The sequence below is a fragment of the Dipodomys merriami genome, unplaced genomic scaffold, assembly GCF_024711535.1.
Source record: "Dipodomys merriami isolate MVZ:Mamm:240054 unplaced genomic scaffold, mDipMer1.0.p SCAF_227, whole genome shotgun sequence".
NCBI classification, from domain to species: domain Eukaryota; kingdom Metazoa; phylum Chordata; class Mammalia; order Rodentia; family Heteromyidae; genus Dipodomys; species Dipodomys merriami.
In genome coordinates, this window is record NW_027203682.1 from 1,750,553 (window position 1) to 1,770,939 (window position 20,387).

Consider the following 20,387-nt stretch of genomic DNA (forward strand, 5'->3'; position numbering starts at 1 on the left):
ATTACAGCCAACACAAGTTTCACCAGTTGTTGAATATGCCTTAAAAGGAATACTTGGAACAATACATGTTGAAGATGTATTTGTCCCTAAGAGTTGATTTTCCACTCCTCTTATCTCTTAAAACTGGTAGTGTTAGAGAGATTTGACTTTCAAAATGCAGTACAAGTGATAACAAGTGACTTGGAAACATCAGTAAGTATAAGTCATATGGTGTCTCCCTGCTCCTCATGGAATGCTTACTCTTGTAGACATTCTCAGCAACCAATGTAGCAGGAGAATACCCTGGTAAAGAGTAAAGGTATAAGGCTTTAAATAGCATCCTTACTTGAGCTCTTTTTCCAACAACCAGCATGAATTCCTAGGCAGATGAATGAGTCCTCAGAAAACTGGACTCTACATATACATTTAACTAACCCATGTGAAAATTCCTAGGTGAGAAATGCTGACTGAGGTCTTGCTGATTAGCTGGCAAAGAAAATAAGAAAAAAAGAAAGTATTTTTAATGTTTTAAAGTTTGAGAATAATTTGTAACCTGTCAATAAATGTGTAGAACACAATTATACCAACTGACGAAAAAATGATGGCATTTCATTTATGTGCTCTTGGACTTGGGCAGTGATTTTATATGTGTAAACACAAGTAGAATCAGCATAAATCAAGCCAGCATTTCTTCATTTAAGATATAAGGAAAGGATACTGGTTGACCCATTGTAACAATGAAATATACAAGACATTCTAACAGAGGATGGGTGAAGGGGGGAGGTGGAGAGGTGTGAAGGGAAGGGATGGTAGGGGAAAAACAAAGGAGGGGGTAACAATGCTCAATAAGAAATGTACTCATTACCTTACTTATGTAAATGTAACCACTCTGTACAGTATTTATAATAAAAATATATGTTAAAAAGATACAAGGAAAACTTCTGTACTTACATGAAGTTGTATTTGTCACTCAATATAAGTAAGGTATTGGTTTTAGGACCACAGGCTTATTACTTTGGATACTCAAAATCTCTACATGAACACAGCATATTATTTACATCAGAATCTGCCCACAATCTAGCGCAGAATAATTGTTATGAGAATTTTTACTACATTCTATATTTGTAATGAAAACTAAAAGTATATGCAATATAAACAGATACAATTTTTTTCAGATAAATTTTGTATGCAGTTTGTGGATGGAATTTGGAGAGCAATTTTGAAAAGCACAAATTGCATCAAAAAGACCAGTCTGAAAATTGTAACAAGGAGCTAATACAGCATCATTGAATAGTATGGAACTCCAAGGAGAAGTACTTGAATTGAGACAATATCAGAAAGTGTAACAACCCAAGGTCTTTTTAGAGATGCAGCTGCTAGATTTCTCATGTAGAGCTTTCATAACAGTTTGTGAAGCACAAATCAGAACCTCACTGAAGTGTAGAAGGTTTTCCCTCAACTTTCCGTCATGATCAGTCATTATTAATCAACATATAGCTAATCTTGAATAATCCTCTAATAAAATGTTGATGGAGTATTTATATGCAAAAACCTCGGAAGGCTAACTTTTTCAATTAGGACAGTCTGTATTCTATGATCCAGCCGAGGGAAAACTAGGTAAGCATCCATTTACAACCTTCTGAATAATTCTGATTCTGCCCACATCACTTATCTATCCATACTTATGCACGAGTGAAACAATTTTAAAAGAATTTATCATTAAAATTTAAATTTATGGTTCCGGGAAGATAGTGAAGGAGAAGCTGGAAGCTTAACTAAGCCAAAGAATCACACCAAATGTGCCATCACAGTACAGAGAGTTAGGCCAGAGAGGGAAAATCCAGGCAAGTAGACAAATCTGAGCACTTGCCAGCAGCCGTGGTTGCAGCTATGGTGGGGGCGGTGGCGGCCGTAACCACCATACCTGCAACACAGAGAGTCTAGGACAAAGGCGCCAGATGCAGAAGGTGAGAGGATTCTACTCAACACCAGCAAGAACTGACAAGGAGCAGACATCTTCATCCTTCATATCGCAGATCAAAGATCACCCAGGAACCAGACTCCTGTGTGAGTAGAAGCCTGACTTCCTCACTCCTTCTCAGGGAGCAGAGAAGGGAAGGCCACCCCTCCCTGCCCACTACTGGAGATCTCCATCTTTGGTACTGGCAAAGGCCTGGCTGAGCAGCTAGCTCCAACTCAGTCCTTTGATGAAAACAGAAAGTAATTTAACAGGTCACAGGAACCTAACCTGACCTGCCAGGCTCAGCTCCACTCAGGGAAAATTCACCCAGCCCGGGCCTGCACCAGCCCCAAGCTTTCTTCATTGGGTAAACAGAGCCAGAGGCTGATCCTCCCTAGACAATCAATTGAAATTCAGTAACAATAAACCCTGAGAATGGCTGCTGGCTAGGCTCTGTGACTGCCTCAGAAGCTAGGCCTCAGGGAAAAGCTACTGTTTACTGAAAAGCCTCAACTCTACCCAGAACCTAGCCCCATCACAGCATCTCCAAACTAGAAGAAACAGCCATCTTTTGTGATACTCAAAGAAGATCTCCCTCCCATTGAACTAGCCTGGGAGGAGGATGACAAAATCCTGGGTAAATCAAAACATTTTTCTGCCTGCTCAAACAAACTGACTTAAGAAAACAACCAAGCTACAGGAAAATCAAATACCACAAGCAGACCAGAGACTCCAACAAGAGACTGGTTATGAAGGGAGATACAGGATCTTCCCTTCTCACCCCCCAAAACGAAAGAACTCTTTTTTGTCACCTTTTATTAAAATTGTTTTAACATTTTTAATTTTTAACTTTAAAAAATTGTTTTCTATTAACTTTTTTTTCTTCCTCTTATAATTTTTATTTTATGGGTATACGTGTGTGTGTGTGTGTGTGTGTGTGTGTGTGTGTGTGTGTGTGTGTGCTTTTTTTCCATTTTTGTTTAGCACTACTGACCTTTTGATCTTTTTTTCCTTTCTTTCTCATTCTTTTCACTTTTTTTCTCTTTCGTTCTTCTTTGTGTGATTTAGTCACATTTCTGCTCATTCTCAGATATACCTGTAGTCGATTATTAGACCTTATCCCCTATTGTATACACACTTAATCCAGAAATTTATTACTGAATTCAAAACCTCTTAGACTTAATTTCTTTAATAGCTGTACTACCTCTATATACCTATATAAAATATTAAGCATTTTTATTTTTTATTTCTTGACATCTCTTTTCTATCCCTCCCCTTCTCTTATCATATTCCAGTCCTTCTCTGAATATTACGTTTTTATTCTACATAATATTAAGTGTTTCACTTTTCAATTTTTAATTTTTGTTTTACTATTTTTCCTTGTCTTTTTTTTCTCTTTTTCCTCCTCCCCCCGGTGTCTACTATCATTCTATTGAATCAATTTCCTGCTTTGAGATTAGGACTAAGTTAGCTCTCCCTCTACCTTTCCACATCCCTCTATTCCTATGTATACCCACATCTCTCACTAAACCTAATAATTTCTGGTTTGCCAAATTCTTCTTTGCGGTTCATAGCCTATTAATACATAGTTGGTTGATGTTGAAAATGTATCTGTTGAACTAGGTTATATCTGCAGGCTTTTGTAATATTTATTTGTTTATTTTTATTGTGAAAATACTGTACAGAGCGGTTACAATTACATGGGCAAAATATTTGCTGCCTTCAGGAGTCACACCTTGCCCATAAAAACAAACACATTTTCGAACAAAATCTACCAAGCAAACAGCTCCCATAAACAGGCAGGAGTTGCAATACTAATATCAGATGAAATAGACTTCAAATTAAAATTTGTGAGAAGAGATAAAGAAGGTCGCTACATACTAATCAAGGGATCTCTCCTTCAGGAGGATCTGCAGGCTTTTGACTGTGCAACTACAAACTTCGTTGATGCTTCACTTAAGATAGTTTTCGAGCACAAAATTGGTGTTACTCTTATGCCAAATGGGCAGAATAAGCTGGAAAAACACAAGAAAAATGGCAAGTCCGGGTATCTCAACTCCCACTCATGATAATCAGTGGACAGAACAGATAATGAATAATCCAGAGGAGAGCTTCCAAAAAGCTCTAAAAACACTAATGGTAAACATTGTAAGATTGAAAACCTTCAAAGGACTCTGTGTGAGCATGATATAGGCAAACAAATGTCAAAACAGGAAGCTCATAGGTGTGAGGAAGCTACTCAAAGATAGATAAAAGAATTGCATGAGCAGCTTGTGAAAACTCAAAGAGAAATAAAGGAATTGTGTGAGTATGCTGAGATTAGTCAAAGAGAACTACAGGAATTGCATGAACATGAGGAAGCTGATCAAAGAGTAATACAGGCATTTCAAGAGCTGGATGAGCATAGACAAAGATCACTAGAGGAATTCATGGAATCCATAAACAGAGAGCTGAAAGAAGTCAAGGAGTCCACAAAAGAAATGCTGAATGGATCCCAACAGAAGTAATGGGTGTCCAAGGAAACCATAACCAATCAACCAAGTGATTTGAGAATAAACACTTGACACTAAATTAAGGAAGTAAAGAATTTCATACAAGATCTAAAACAGAGGAGTCCGGGAAGATGGTGGAGGAGAAGCTGGAGTCTAAGTAAGCTCTCCCATAGAAAGCAGTTTTAGAGTTCCAGTGAACAGTCCTAAGTCAGAGAATTACACCAAGTAAGTCATCACAGGACAGAGAGTTTGGCCAGAGAAGGAAACCCAGGCCAGGAGATACTTCTGAGCCCTTGCCAGCAGCCGCCGCAGCGGTGACAGCTGTAGCAGTGGTGGGCAAGTGCAGCCACCATAGCTGAGCAACAGAGAGTCCCAGATAAAGGAGCCAGATGCAGCAGGCGAGCGTATTCTACTCAACACCAGCAAGAACCAACAAGGAGCAGACATCTTCATCCTGCAGTTCGAAGACCAGAGACGACCGAGGAACTAAGACTCAGCGTGAGTAGAAGCCTGACGTCCTCACTTCTTCTCAGGGAGCAGAGGAGGGAAGGCCACCCCTCCCCCCCAGCACCAGTGATCTCCATCTTGGATACAGACAAAGCTCGGCGGAGCTGGGAGCTCCAGCTCAGGCGTTGGAATAAAACGAGTTATTTAGCAGGTCACAAGAACTTAACAGGGGAGTGACCTGCCAGACTCAGCTCCATCCAGGGAAAAGTCACCCAGCTCAGGTGCCAGCCATAGGAGTGGCTTTCCTCACTGGGTAACCAGAGCCAGAGGCTGCCCCTCCCTCTAGCAGCCTCGACAAGCAATTGAAAATCAGTAAACAGAAACCCTGAGAATGCCTCCAGGCTGGGCTCTGTGAGGTTTTCACAAACCAGCCCCAGAAAAGCTACCAGAACCTAGCCTCATCACTGCATCCCCCTCTTTTGTGATACTTAATGCAGATCTGTCTCCCAATGAACTAGCCTGGGAGGAGGATGGCCAAATCCTGGGTAAAGCAGAGCATTTTACTGCCTGTTCGAACAAACTGACTTAAGAAACCAACCAAGCCACAGGACCACAAGCAGACCAGAGACTCCAACAAGAGGCTGGTTACGGACACAAGGGAGATACAGGATTTTTCCCACTCCTCCCCCCAAAAAAATCAAAGAAATTTTTGGGTTTGTTTTGTTTTTTTGTTTTTTTGTTTTTCTTTTTTCTCTTCTTCATTTTCTTTCTTTCTTTTTTTTTTTTTTAGTTTTTATTTTTGGTACCTTATATAAAAAAATATATTTTTCTTTTCTAAAACATTTTTCAATCTTCAATCTTTGCCTTTTTTGATAAAAACAATGTTTTCCAGAAAGTTTTTTTTCCTCTTATAATTTTTATTTTGGGGATACAGGAGTGTGCGTTTTTGCTTTATTTTTTGACTTCTTTCTCTTTTTTTTCTTTTTTTAAATTATCTTCTTGTTTTTTGTTTAGCTCTACTGAACTTGATGTTGTTATAATTTGAGGAAGGGAAGGGAAAAAACAAATCGTTTATATAATAGGGATACAGTTGGACCATTAAAACAATGAGATGTACAAGTCATTATGTCGAAAACAAACTTTAAAATTTTGGTAGGAGGAGGACTGAGTAGGGAGCGGGGAGAGGATGGGAAGTTATGGGAAGGGGAAACAAAAGACGAGGTTACAATGCTTGATAGGAAATGCACTCATTATCTTGTCCATGTAATTGAAACCACTTTGTACAGTATTTTCACAACAACAACAAAAAAATAAATTTAAATATGGAATGAAATTAGTTCCAATAATGCATTGCATTAAGGTATTTAGAAATAAGTGAGAAACTTAAAGGTGCATACGATATTTTTTATTGGAAATGAAGCGATATTGGAATTTGGTTCTCTACATTTTAAGCAATTTGCTTAAAAGAATAGGCAAAATAAAATTTATATTTGCAGCAGACTTCACACATTAAATTTTGTACATTGAAAGGGAAACAAGCCTCAACAATATGTCAATTCTCTCTTCTTATTTATCTCTAAAGGTTTATGCTTCTGGTCTCTGAATATTAAAACTTCAAAAAAATTATGTTTAGCTAGTTGTGCAAAGGGCTTTTGCTTCATCATGTCTGTGTTGAATAGAGTGTGTGTGCATTTCAATATACAGTGCATTTTTCTTCCTTCCCTTACCCCAACCCCACCTATCCCTTCATGTTTCCTACTTATATTCTGACATGTGTACATTGAATGGTATGACTGTATTATTCCACCATTTCCCTCTCCATTCTTCTACCCTACTCCCTTTTAGCCCAGATCCCCTTTTAAGACTTGTTTCAACTTCATGGTATTTTGTTAAATATCTCTACTTTGGCATTTGGCTATGGGCTTGCCACATCCTCTCTTCCATGTTTGACATACATAAATGAGTATATTTCTCCACATTTCTAATCTCAGATTGGCTAAGATAAATCTTCTTTACTATTCGCCTTCTGTCCTAAATTTAGAATTGGACTTTCAGGGCCATCCAACAGAGCATTTTTATTCTCTACTCACTGAAGATGGAAGGGAAATGATTTCCATGCTGTCAGCATTATGTTATCCATCATGAATTCCCATTGCTTATCACTTCAGCAGTCTAAATTTAAAGTCATATTTTCTGCATTATATTCACACAGTATAAGTGAATATCAAGGGTAATTTACCTAGTATTGGACGTTTAGGGACAATCTTCAATTTCTGATGATAGAGGCAGGAATGAGTTTCAATTTTCAGATTCCACTATGTAGTGAGTTCTGAAGTCTTCTAAATTTTCGATAAATTTCGAGTTACTTTTTGTTAATAATTTAAAAAGTTTTATTTCAGTATTTGAAATGCTGCTCCAATTATTTTAAAAGTTTCACAATAAGTTAGACTGAACTTTTTCCTCCCATGTTCCCCACTAGTTCAGGTTAATTCTCCTTTCACTTTATATTTTGAGAGACCAAGGGATGAGGGTAAACAGAGAGATAATCATTACTCACATATCTCCTTCCTCTCCTGTTTCTGCTGTTCTGTTGAGAGGAAGACTGAAGCAGGGAACAAGAGTGAAGCTTGACTTCACTATACAAGGGAGCATTCCTGGCATGTCCATTATTGTTTCTCAGAATTACTTAAATTGCTTACTCTTGCCTTCTCTCTGACAGTAACCTAACTGTGGCTTCCTTGGTGCAGAAGGAAGCACACTAACAGGTTATTACCTGTAAATTGGTATTTTATATCTCAGCTTACTACTACCAAAAATAAAAAGCTTTGGCTACATAAATGTAAAGGTACTGATTGTCCAACAAAACCTTAGTGAGGAGTAGACAATTCTACTCAGCTACCCCCTCCTCTTGTATCCTTCCTTCCACTCCCCTCCCCTCTTTTAATCTCCCTTCCTTTCTTCATTCTTTGTGTCTCTCTCCTGCATATTCATCTCTATTTTCTCTTTTTCCCTTCCAGTAGTAAGTGCTTTGGTTTATCAGACAACACATAAATAATTGAACAAATACTTTTTCTCCTCTTTTTGTGATTTTTTATTTTTAAGAAGTGAGTTCTAGCACAGAACCAGTGGCTTACATCAAGATAGTCGGTAGGTTCAAATTTGACAATTGAAATTCGAAGCTATTCCAAGTGGATAAACCTAAGAGATTCTTTTCTCCACTTGTGGTAAATGGAAGAAGTGAAGGTGTGGCTCAGGTGGTATAGAGCAAACATTGAGAATTAAAGCCCAGATATAGCTCAAGTCCAGGAGTTCAAACCCCAGTACCAGCACAATATTAAAAAAAATGAGTCCTTTGTCTTTGAAAAGGGATATTTCTGCAAAAATTCATACAAAGGACAGTTTCCAAGGTCCAAGACTGCTTCTAAGGCTCTTTCACATCTTAAACTGATTCCTCTGCTTGATTCAGATTAAGGAAAATAGGAGTCACACTTCATATTAAAAAGTATGCACATTACTGAACAGTTCTTACCATTTTTAATGTAAAGGAAGCATGAGAGAAGAATTCACCTCTGGGGTGAGTTAGGTTTGATACACTGACAGACTTTTGCAAGTAAATGAGGGTCTGTTTACATGTAAAGAAGTCTATATAGATTCTTTCTAGGAGAGAGAACAAGCTACCTGTTTCCAAGTTTGAATCAGATTAAGTTTATTTCTATGAAATGGTAAAGAGAAGCTCATCTCATACAACATTATGCAGACAGCAATTTCAAAAATATTAAAAACCTATGTCTATGTTTTGAACAGCTAAGTTTTCACAAACAAAAAACAGTTTACTGAACCAAGAAAATATAAGTTAGAGCAATAGGAACTATGTGAAATATAGTTAATGGCTGAGTGATATGGGTAAAAGAGTTCTGTAATCACAACTAAACTATAATTTTTTTTCATCATGTCCCTAACAAGAATCTCTAAGATAGACCTTTCTAAATCTGTCATAGAGGGCGGTGTTTATGCAATTGTCAGGTTTGTTTAGGGTACAATATCTCCCACAGTCACTTGGGTTGCAAACTGCTCACACCACATGCAGTGTACGGAAACACATGCTGTCTTGCTAGGCACTTAAGGAGTTTTTGTGCAACTGTGAATAGTTATTGTTTTCTTCTTGTAATTATACCTGTCAGTGTGAAGTCCTTTCATGATAAGAATAATAGTTTCTATATCCTTTGTTCCACTAACAAATCTCAGATATAAGTATGGTCGGGTACCTATGGCTCATGCCTATAGTCCTAGCTACTCAGGAGGCTGAGATCTGAGGATCACAGTTCAATGCCAGCTCAGGCAGGAAATTCCATGAAATTCTTTTGTCCAATAACCTACCAGAAAACTGGAAGTGGCGCTAGGTCTCAAGCGGTAGAGCTCTTGCCTTGAGCAGAAGAGCACTTGGACAGCACCTAAGCCCAGAGTTCAAGCCCCACGACTGACCAAAAAAAATCAATCAATCAATCAATCTATCTATCTATCTATCTATCTATCTATCTATCTATCTATCTATCTATCTATCTATCTATCTATCTATCTATCTATCTATCTATCTATCTATCTATCTATCTATCTATCTATCTATCTATCTAACTATCTATCTATCTATCTATCTATCTATCTATCTATCTATTTTTCTAATCTATCTATCTATCTATCTATCTATCTATCTATCTATCTATCTATCTATCTATCTGTCTATCTGTCTATCTATCTATCTATCTATCTATCTATCTATCTATCTATCTATCTATCTATCTATCTATCTATCTATCTATCTATCTATCTATCTATCTATGTATCTGTCTGTCTGTCTGTCTGTCTGTCTGTCTGTCTGTCTGTCTGTCTGTCTGTCTGTCTGTCTGTCTGTCTGTCTATCTATCTATCTATCTATCTATCTATCTATCTATCTATCTATCTAATCTATCTGTCTATCTGTCTATCTGTCTTTCTGTCTGTCTGTCTGCCTGTCTGTCTGTCCGTCTGTCTGTCTGTCTGCCTGTCTAGGTATCTATGATGAGATGAATTACATTTAAATATAAATCAATATTTGTGATACACATTTAAAATATAAGTAAATATATGATGTATTTATAATATATACATATACATAACATCATATTATATCTGTACGTTTATAAATATACCTGTAATTTATATCCAAAGAGTACATCTGAAGATTTTGGGGAAAATGTAGAGTGTCTAAAGGCTTACAACTGACCCACCATACTTTCAATCATTTTTTCCACTTATTGCAATGTCTGGATTACTAAGACTGAATGATTATGAAACAGAGTTGTTGTTTTAATCCTTACGATTTTGGATTAGAAACATCTACTTACTTGGTATAAAACCTACCAAAATGAGATCTTGAAATCACACTCCACAAACCAGACATATATATCAATTTAGCAACTTACAGGTCTTAAACTTTTATTTGAATCCTGTATCTCACATACATTCAGTTTCCTTCGAGTCAGCTACATGTACAAACATGCCTAGATTTTCATGCTCACATACATCCCCATACTCACATTACATACTAAATGTAACATTGTAATAAAAAAATAATATATATACTGAAAAAGAACACCTTTGCAAATGTAATTAAATTTTATTTTTAAACACAATGCATTATTGACATACTGATGAAAGAGCAGTGGAGAGATGTTTCAAATAGTAGATTGCCTGCCTAAAGAGCATGTTTCTTATTCCAAACATCATTATTTCCATCCTTCCTTCTCCCACATAAAAAAGCATAAATAACTACAGAATTAACTGCATGTTCCTTAATCACTCCTTGAAGAGAGAAACTGTTATATATATATATATATATATATATATATATATATATATATAGAGAGAGAGAGAGAGAGAGAGAGAGAGAGAGAGAGAAATTGTTCAAGTTATTATATTAGAATATTTCCAATTGACTCTTCAAAATATTACCCTATAGGTATATACTTTTTGCTACTAATTGAATATCTTTCTACTCAATTACTATATAACATTTTCTGAATGAAGTTTGGTAAATGTAACTAGGATATATTATACCTGACCAGGAAATCAATTATTCAAACAGTTTTTATCAAAAATGCCTATAACAAAATAAAGATATAAATCCAAATTATGTATATTTGAAGACAATACTTGCTTAGTCCTCGTCTCGTATTCTTCATTCCCTTCTTGAGAATAATACACATTGTAAGGGAATGCTTAACATGTATCAGAGAAATAGATTGACTTTAGTCAAATGAGTTACTCTATGCTGCAGTTTGGTTTACTTTATATCCAGAAGAGCTAAATTCTTACCTTATGATTTTCCTTAGATTTTATACTCAGGTTTAACCTCTGATAGGTGACAGATAAAGGTATAAACATTTTTTAACTGTGGCTAAATTTAGGCTGAGGAATCTAGGTACAACTTTACTCATGCAGATAGGCCTGATCAGTCATGAGACCACGATATCAAAATGTTAACCTATGCTTCCTGAAATCATGCTTATGAGATTTTGTGTATTATAAACAGAGGTTATTAGAATTTGTTTTGTAAACAACATCATTTCATCGGTTAAGAGCTGAAGTGAGATATTATATCCAGAACAAAATTTAAGGAGGCATCCAAAATCAGTTACCAAGATATAAATCATTTAACACAACGTTTTAAAAATGCAAGACAAAGGAAATAATTTATGAAAAAAGACAACGTTTAAAATAAATACAGAATCAGTATGACTGATTTTTCTTTTTATCCCAGTTGCAATACGGATTGCATGATGACTTTTCTAGTTATATGTTTAGTTAGGTCTTGATATTTAGTTGGAGAAGTTATGTTCTTTCGTATACTCATTTGTCAGATCAAAGAGGAAATGAATTCCGTGCCAGAGTCAATATCAATAATAATGTTACTGATATATTCTACTACTTTGCCAGTTTCAAATCAGCTCGAGTAACTTTGGTCTTCTTTGGATCTAACTAATTAGGTATACAATTTAGTCAGTACTGGATTTTGACCACCATTTATTAAAGTATTATTTTCCAGAAACTACTACTATTCTCTCTTTTCATGAGATTTTTAATTTCATTTATATATTGTGCTGATGTTTTCCTTTAGATAATCCACATTCAGTCTTCTAAAAACTGTATAATTTAGAGTATTTTTAAATTATGTACACTCATGTACACTGGTCAGATTCTATTATTTGCACATTTTGTTCTTGTTAAGTCAGTAAAATTTAGTTCTCATTATGGATATTTTGGAATTACTAATTGCATTTCAGAAATTTTAAGAATGGTATGATTTTTGTGATTTCATACTGTAGCATTTTTTCTTTTAAGTATGTGCAGATCTTTCTTTATATACAGTTACATTTGTTTTAAACAATTTGATCCATTCAAGGGATTTTCTATATTAGGTTGATCCAGATGAATTGAATTACAAATTAACACAACCTTATTTCTGAGGGACAGTTATAGCTCTACTTAAATTAACATGTGTTTGAAAGTTTTGTAGTTTAAAAAATAAACTGGGCACATGTTTTTGTTCCTGGGGAAGTTCCAATTTGTTGGTTGTTTTTCCAGCTGTGATGACTTCAAAATATGTGTGCATTTTATTTCAATAGTTTTGTACCTACATTTTCTTTCATATAACAGAAAATACAAAAAGAATCAGTGATTTAGGAAAGTTCCAGGAAGATGGCGGAGCAGAAGCTGGAATCTGAACAAGCTCTCGCATAGAAAGCAGTTTTAGAGTTCCAGTGAACAGTCCTAAGCCAGAGAATCACACCAAGTGTGCCATCACAGGACAGAGACTTAGAGAAGAGATGGGAAGCCATGGCAAAAACACAAATCTGAGCGCTCACCAGCAGCCGCCGCGGAGGGGGCGGCAGGGTCGCGGCAGAGAATGCAGCCGGGGCCATAACTGAGCGCTCACATGGAGAGTCCCGGACGAAGGAGCCAGATGAAGTGGGCGAGCAGATTCTACTCAACACCAGCAAGAACCAACAAGGAGCAGACATCTTCATCCTGCTGTTTGCAGACCAGAGACGACCCAGGATCCAACACTCGGTGTGAGTAGAAGCCTGACATCCTCACTCCTTCTCAGGGAGCAGAGGAGGGAAGGCCACCCCTCCCCCCCAGCACCGGTGATCTCCATCAAGGATACCAACAAAGCTCAGAGGAGCTGCCAGCTCCAACCAGGCCTTGGAATAAAACGAGTCATTTAGCAGGTCACAAGAACTTAACGGTGAAGTGACCTGCCAGACTCAGCTCCATCCAGGGAAAAGTCACCCAGCTCAGGCGCCAGCCATTGGAGTGGCTTACCTCACTGGGTAACCAGAGCCAGAGGCTGCCCCTCCCTCTAGCAGCCTCAACAATCAATTGAAAAACAGAAACCCTGAGAACGGCTCCAGGCTGGGCTCTGTGAGTTTTTTTTCACAACACAGCCCCAGGAAAAAGCTACTGATTGTTGAAAGGTCTCAACCCTACCCAGAACCTAGCCTCACCACTGCATCCCCCTCTTTTGTGATTCTCAATGCAGATCACCCTCCCAGTAAACTAATCTGGGAGGGGGATCTCAAAATCTTGGGTAAAGCAGAGCATTTTTCTGCCTGTTCGAACAAACTGACTTAAGAAACCAATCAAGCCTCAGGACCTCAAGCTGACCAGAGACTCCAACAAGAGGCTGGTTACAGACAAAAGGGAGATACAGGATTCTTCCCACCCCTCCCCCCCCCAAAAAAAAAATCAAAGAACTTTTTTTTTCTTTCTTACTTTTCTTTTCTTTTTTTTCCTTTTTTTTTGGTACCATATATATATATATATATATATATATATATATATATATATATATATATATATATGTATATATATATAAATTTTTTTCTTTTTCTAAAAATTTTATTAATCTCTAATTTTTGACTTTTTTGAAAAAATAATTGTTTTCCAGTAACTTTTGTTTCCTCTTATAATTTTTATTTTAGGAATACATGAATGTGCGTTTTCCCTTCTTTTCTTGTCTTCTTTCTCTTTTTCTTTCAATTTTAAATATCTTTTTGTTTTTTTTGTCTAGCTCTACTGAACTTCTGATCTCTTTTTCTCCCTTTCTAATCCTTTTCACCTCTTCCTCTCTTTTGATCTACTTTATGTGACTTAACTCTTGTCCTGCACATCCTCAGATAAACCCTTAGTTAATTAGTAGACCCTATCCCCCATTGTGTACACACTTAATCCACAAATTTATTACACAATTCAAAACCTCTGAGACTTAAATTCCTTAATAGCAGTACTACCTCTTTATACCTATATAATATTTTAAGCATTTTCTAAAGTTTTTCACTTCTCCTCTATGTCCCTACAATTCTATTAATATACTCACATTCCTCTCTAAATAGATGGTCTTTTAATCTCCATAATAATATTAAATTTTACGTTTCTATTTTTTTCTGGTCTCTTTTCCTTTCCTTTACCCTTTCTTCTTTTTTTCTCTCTCTCTACATGAATCCTACCCAACCTATTTCCTGCATTGGGAATAGGACATAGTTAACACTCCCTGTGCCTCCCCACACCAATCTATTCCTATTTTTTACCCACCTCTCTCCCTAACCCTAATAATTTCCAGTTTTCCAAATTCTTCTCTGCTGTTCAAAGCCCATTAACATATAGTTGTTTGATGTTGAATATATGTATCTGTTGAACTAGATTGTATCTGTAGACTATTGACTGTAGAAAAGCAAACTTTGATTGATGGTCGCCTTAAGATAGTGTTCTAGCGCAAAACTGGTGCTATTTTCATCTCAAATGGGCAGAGTAAACCGGAAAAAAACAAGAAAAATGGCAAATCCGGATATCTCAATTCCCAATCTTGATAATCAGGGGTCAGAACAGATAATGAATAATCCAGAGGAGAGTTCCTAAATAGCTCTACAAACACTGCTGGCAATCATGATAAATGAGAAGTTTGACAACTTACAAAGGATTCTGTATGAGCGTGAAAGGGAGAAAGAGGAGGAATCCCAAAAGCTTATACAGGAATATCATAAGCGTGAGGAAGCTACTCAAAAACTGATACAGGATTTGCGGGAACAACTTGAGAATACTCAAAGAGAAAGGGAGGAATGGCGTGAGCATGTTGAGAACACTCAAAGAGAACTGCAGGAATCCCACGAACGGGAGGAAAGAGAACTACAGGAATCCAACAAATGGGGGAAGCTAATCAAAGAGTAATACAGGAATTGAGAGACAAGGTAGAGAATACACAAAGATCACTACAGGCATTCATGGAATCCATTAAGAAAGAGCTGAAGCAAGTCAGGGAGACCACAAACGGAATGCTGAATGGAACCCAACCGAAGGAATGGGAGTCCAAAGAAACCATAACCAATCAACTAAGTGATTTGAGAACAAACACTGAACACCAAATTAAGGAAGTAAAGAAATTCATACAAGACTTAAAACAGAGGTTCAACAAAGAAATTGAAGCCATCAAAGCTGAACAATTAGAAGGAAAAGAGTTAAAAAACAAAGTAGAGAGTCTTGACAGCAGGTTAGACCATGTAGAAGATCGAATCTCAGGGATTGAAGACAGCCTAGATATTATAGAGAAAGAACATACAACCATCCAAGACAAGTCCAAGAAATATGATAGATTTATCCAACACCTGGAAAACACCATCAGAATGCCTAATCTAAGGATAATGGGTGTAGAGGAGCACCTACAAACAGAAGTTAATGGTCTAGGAATTTTGTTTAACAGGATCCTAGCAGAGAACTTCCCAAACATACAAAAAGATAGGCCTATTCATATACAAGAAGCTTTTAGAACCCCAATTACACCAGACCAGAATAGTAAATCCCACTGTCACATTATAATCCACACAGGATCAACCCAGACCAAGGAAAAGATAATTAAAGCTGTCAAGGAGAAAAGGGTAATCACCTATAAAGGGAAACCAATTAGAATTACCTCAGATTTCTCAGCAGAGGCAATCAAAGCAAGAAAAGCCTGGAATGATGTATGCCATGCCCTAAAAACAAACAACTATCAACCAAGAATACTGTACCCAGCTAAACTCTCCTTCATAATTGAAGGCCAAATAAAAACCTTCCATAGCAAAGAAAAATTGAAACAATACATCTTCACCAAACCAGCCCTACAAAAGATTCTTAAAGATGTCCTACACATAGAAAACCAACAAGACCGCAATAAAGGCCAAGAAACTGCACCTAAAATGAGAATCATAGAACCATAGGAAGAACCCAGTTTTCGCAGCCCCCAAGAAGGTGGATAACATGGCAGGAACTCCCAAATACCTCTCAGTTCTATCACTTAACGATAACGGACTGAACTCTCCAATTAAGCGACATAGACTGTCTACTTGGATTAAAAAACAGGACCCTTCGTCTATCTGCTGCCTGCAGGAGTCACATCTTGCCCGTAAAAACAAACACATTTTCAATGTTAAAGGCTGGAACAAAATCTACCAAGCAAACGGCTCTCATAAACAGACAGGAGTTGCAATCCAAGTATCAAATAAAATGGACTTCAAATTAAAATTCGTGAGAAGAGATAAAGAAAGTCGCTACATACTAATGAAAGGATCTCTCTTCAGAAGGATATAACAATTCTAAATATCTATTCGCCAAAAAATGGAGCACCCAAATTTATCAAAGAAACACTACTTTCCCTCAAATCCCGTATAGATCCAAAGACATTAATTGTTGGGGATTTTAGCACACCACACTCCCCACTAGATAGATCAACTCGGCAAAAACTCAACAGAGAAACCGCAGATCTAAACAGCTGCATAGATCAACTAGACTTAACAGACATCTACTGAACATTTCACCCAGCAGCATCAGAATACACGTTTTTCTCAGCAGCACATGGAACGTTTTCCACAATAGACCAATTTTAGGCCACAAAGCAAACTTGTCTAAATTCAGAAACATTGAAGTTATACCTTGCATCCTCTCTGACCACAAGGGAATAAAATTAAAACTCAACACCAAAAGCCACCAAAGAAAGCCCAGCATCACATGGAGGCTGAACAACACACTGCTGAATCATGAGTGGGTCATGGAAGAGATTAGAAAGGAAATTCAAATTTTCATGCTATTCAACAAAAATGAACACACATTATCAGCTCCTCTGGGACAAAGCAAAGGCAGTACTCAGAGGCAAGTTTAGAGCTCTGAGCTCCTACATCAACAAATTGGAGAGATCTGAAACTAACAATTTAATGACACATCTAAACCTCCTTGAAAAAGAGCAGCAAGATAAACCCCAATCCAGTAGACGGAAAGAAATAATCAAAATTAAATCAGAATTAAATGAATTAGAATCCAAAAAAACTATAGAAACAATCAACAAAACAAAGAAATGGTTCTTTGAAAAACTAAACAAAATTGACAGACCCTTAGCAAATCTTACCAGAAAAAGAAGAGAGCACACCCAGATGAATAAACTCAGAGATGAGAATGGAAACATCACCACGGAAACAACCAAGATTCAGAACATTATAAGGGAATACTTCTCAAAACTTTATGCTAATAAGTTTGAGAACTTGACAGAAATGGAACTTTTCCTAGCAAATATTGACATGCCAAAACTACACCAAGATGAGTTAAACTATCTTAACAGGCCCATATCAAGCACTGAAATAGAAACAGCAATAAGAGACCTCCCAGCTAAGAAAAGTCCAGGACCAGATGGCTTTACAGCAGAATTTTACAAGGCCTTCAAAGCAGAGCTCACACCAATACTCCTCCAACTCTTCAATGAAATTGAAAGAGAAAGCTCACAACCCAACACATTCTATGAAGCCATCATAACCCTCATCCCAAAACCAGGCAGGAACTCATCAAAGAAAGAGGACTATAGACCCATTTCTTTGATGAATATTGATGCAAAACTTCTCAACAAAATTTTGGCCAATCGACTTCAACAATTTATCCAAAAAATCATACACCACGATCAAACAGGATTCATTTCAGGGATGCAAAACTGGCTCAATATATGCAAATCAATTAATATTATTCATCACATCAACAGGAGCAAGAATAAGGACCACATGGTTATCTCAATAGATTCAGAAAGAGCATTCGACAAGATCCAACACCCCTTCATGATGAAGGTTTTGGAAAAATTAGGAATCCATGGAATATTCCTCAATACAATAAAGGCTGTATATGACAAACCTACAGGCCAGCATTATACTCAATGGTAAAAAACTAAAGCCATTTCCTCTTAACTCAGGAACAAGACAAGGATGCCCACTCTCTCCACTTCTCTTCAATCTAGTATTAGAATGCCTAGCTACAGCAATAAGACAAGATGTAGACATAAAGGGGATCCAAATAGGGAAAGAAGAAATGAAACTCTCCCTCTTTGCAGATGACATGATCTTGTATTTGAAGAATCCCATAGACTCCACTCCCAAATTACTCAAGCTGATTCAAAACTTTGGCAAAGCAGCAGGTTATAAAATTTACCCCGCAAAGTCAATTGCTTTTCTGTATGCCAACAATGAGAAAAGTGTGCCTTAAATTAGGAAAGCAACTCCATATGTAATAGCCCCACAAAAAATAAAATACCTAGGAATTAACTTAACTAAACAAGTGAAGGACCTCTATGATGAAAACTTCAAAATGTTGATGAAGGAAATCAACACAGAACTAAAAAATGGCAAATCCTCCCATGCTCCTGGATTGGCAAGATTAACATCGTGAAAATGGCAATACTTCCCAAGGCTATCTACAAATTGAACGCAATACCTATCAAAATTCCAACCTCATTCTTCAAGGAAATAGAAGAGGCAATCCAAAAATTCATATGGAACAATAAATGACCCCGAATAGCAAAAATGCACCTCAACGGAAAGAACACTGCTGGAGGAATATCAATACCAAATTTCAAACTCTACTATAAAGCCATAGTAATCAAAACAGCTTGGTATTGGCATAAGAACAGACCTCTGGACCAATGGAATATAATTGAAAACCCAGAAATGAACCTAGAAACCTATAACCATCTAATCTTCGAAAAGGGAGCTAAAACAATAGAATGGAAGAAAGACAGCCTCTTCAGTAAATGGTGCTGGCAAAATTGGTTAACTACATGTAGAAAACTAAAGCTAGATCCTTATATATCACCCTGCACCAGAATCAACTCCAAATGGATCAAAGACCTCGAAGTCAAAGCAGACACTCTGAAAATATTACAGGATGGAATAGGAGAAACCCTAGGTCTCCTTGGTTCAGGCTGAAATTTTCTGAATAGAGACGCGGAACACAACAAATCAAAGATCGGTTGGACAAATGGGATTGCATAAGTTGCAGAGCTTCTGCATGGCAAATGACATAGCTAGCAAGAACAATAGAAAGCCCACTGATTGGGAGAGAATCTTTACTAGCCATACAACGGACAAGGGTCTCATATCTAAAATATACTTGGAACTCAAAAAATTAAATCCCCCAACAACAAATCCTCAAAGAAACAACTGACCAATAAATAAGTGGGTGAAAAACTTAAAGAGAATGTTCTCTGAAGAAGAAAGAAGGATGGCCAATAAACACATGAAGAAATGTTCAACATCCCTAGCCATAAAAGTAATGCAAATCAAACATTAAGATATAACCTCACCCCAGTTAGAATGGCAAAAATCAAGAACTCTAACAACAACAGATGCTGGAGGCGATGTGGACAGAAAGGAACCTTACTTCATTGTTGGTGGGAATGTAAACTTGTTCAACCACTTTGGAAAGCAGTATGGAGGTTCCTCAAAAGACTTCACATAGAACTCCCCTATGACCCAGCAATCCCACTTTTGGGCATTTACCCAAATGTTTACAACCAAGACCACACTAAAGCTACCAGCACATCAATGTTTATTGCAGCATTATTTACCATAACTAAGATATGGAACCAATCCAGATGCCCCTCAGTAGATGAATGGATCAAGAAAATGTGGTATATATACACAATGGAATTCTATGCCGCCATCAGAAAGAATGACATTGCCCCATTTGTTAGGAGATGGAAAAACTTGGAAAAAATTATATTAAGTGAAGTAAACCAGGCCCAAAGAAACATAGGTCCCATGGTTTCCCTTATTTGCATTATCTAGTATATCTATGAGTCCAGCAGAAAAGGTCAGATAATGTGATATCAGGAAAATGAACCCTTAGATATGTATTTTAATGCTTTATTATTTCATGCATGTGTTTCTAATGCATTTATAAGATTATCTCTTTGTTGCTTTGTATGTCCCTCCCCCACAGTGTAACCCCTGCTTTCACTATATTTGATGTCGGTATAACTTGAGGAGGAGATGGGTAAAAACCAGTTGTTTAAAGATACAGGTGGTCCTGTTGCAACAATGAGAAGTACAAGTTGTCATGTCCACAATGAGCTTTACAACATCCGTGCGGGGGGGGGGGGGGAAGGTGGGAAGGAGAATGATTGGGATTGG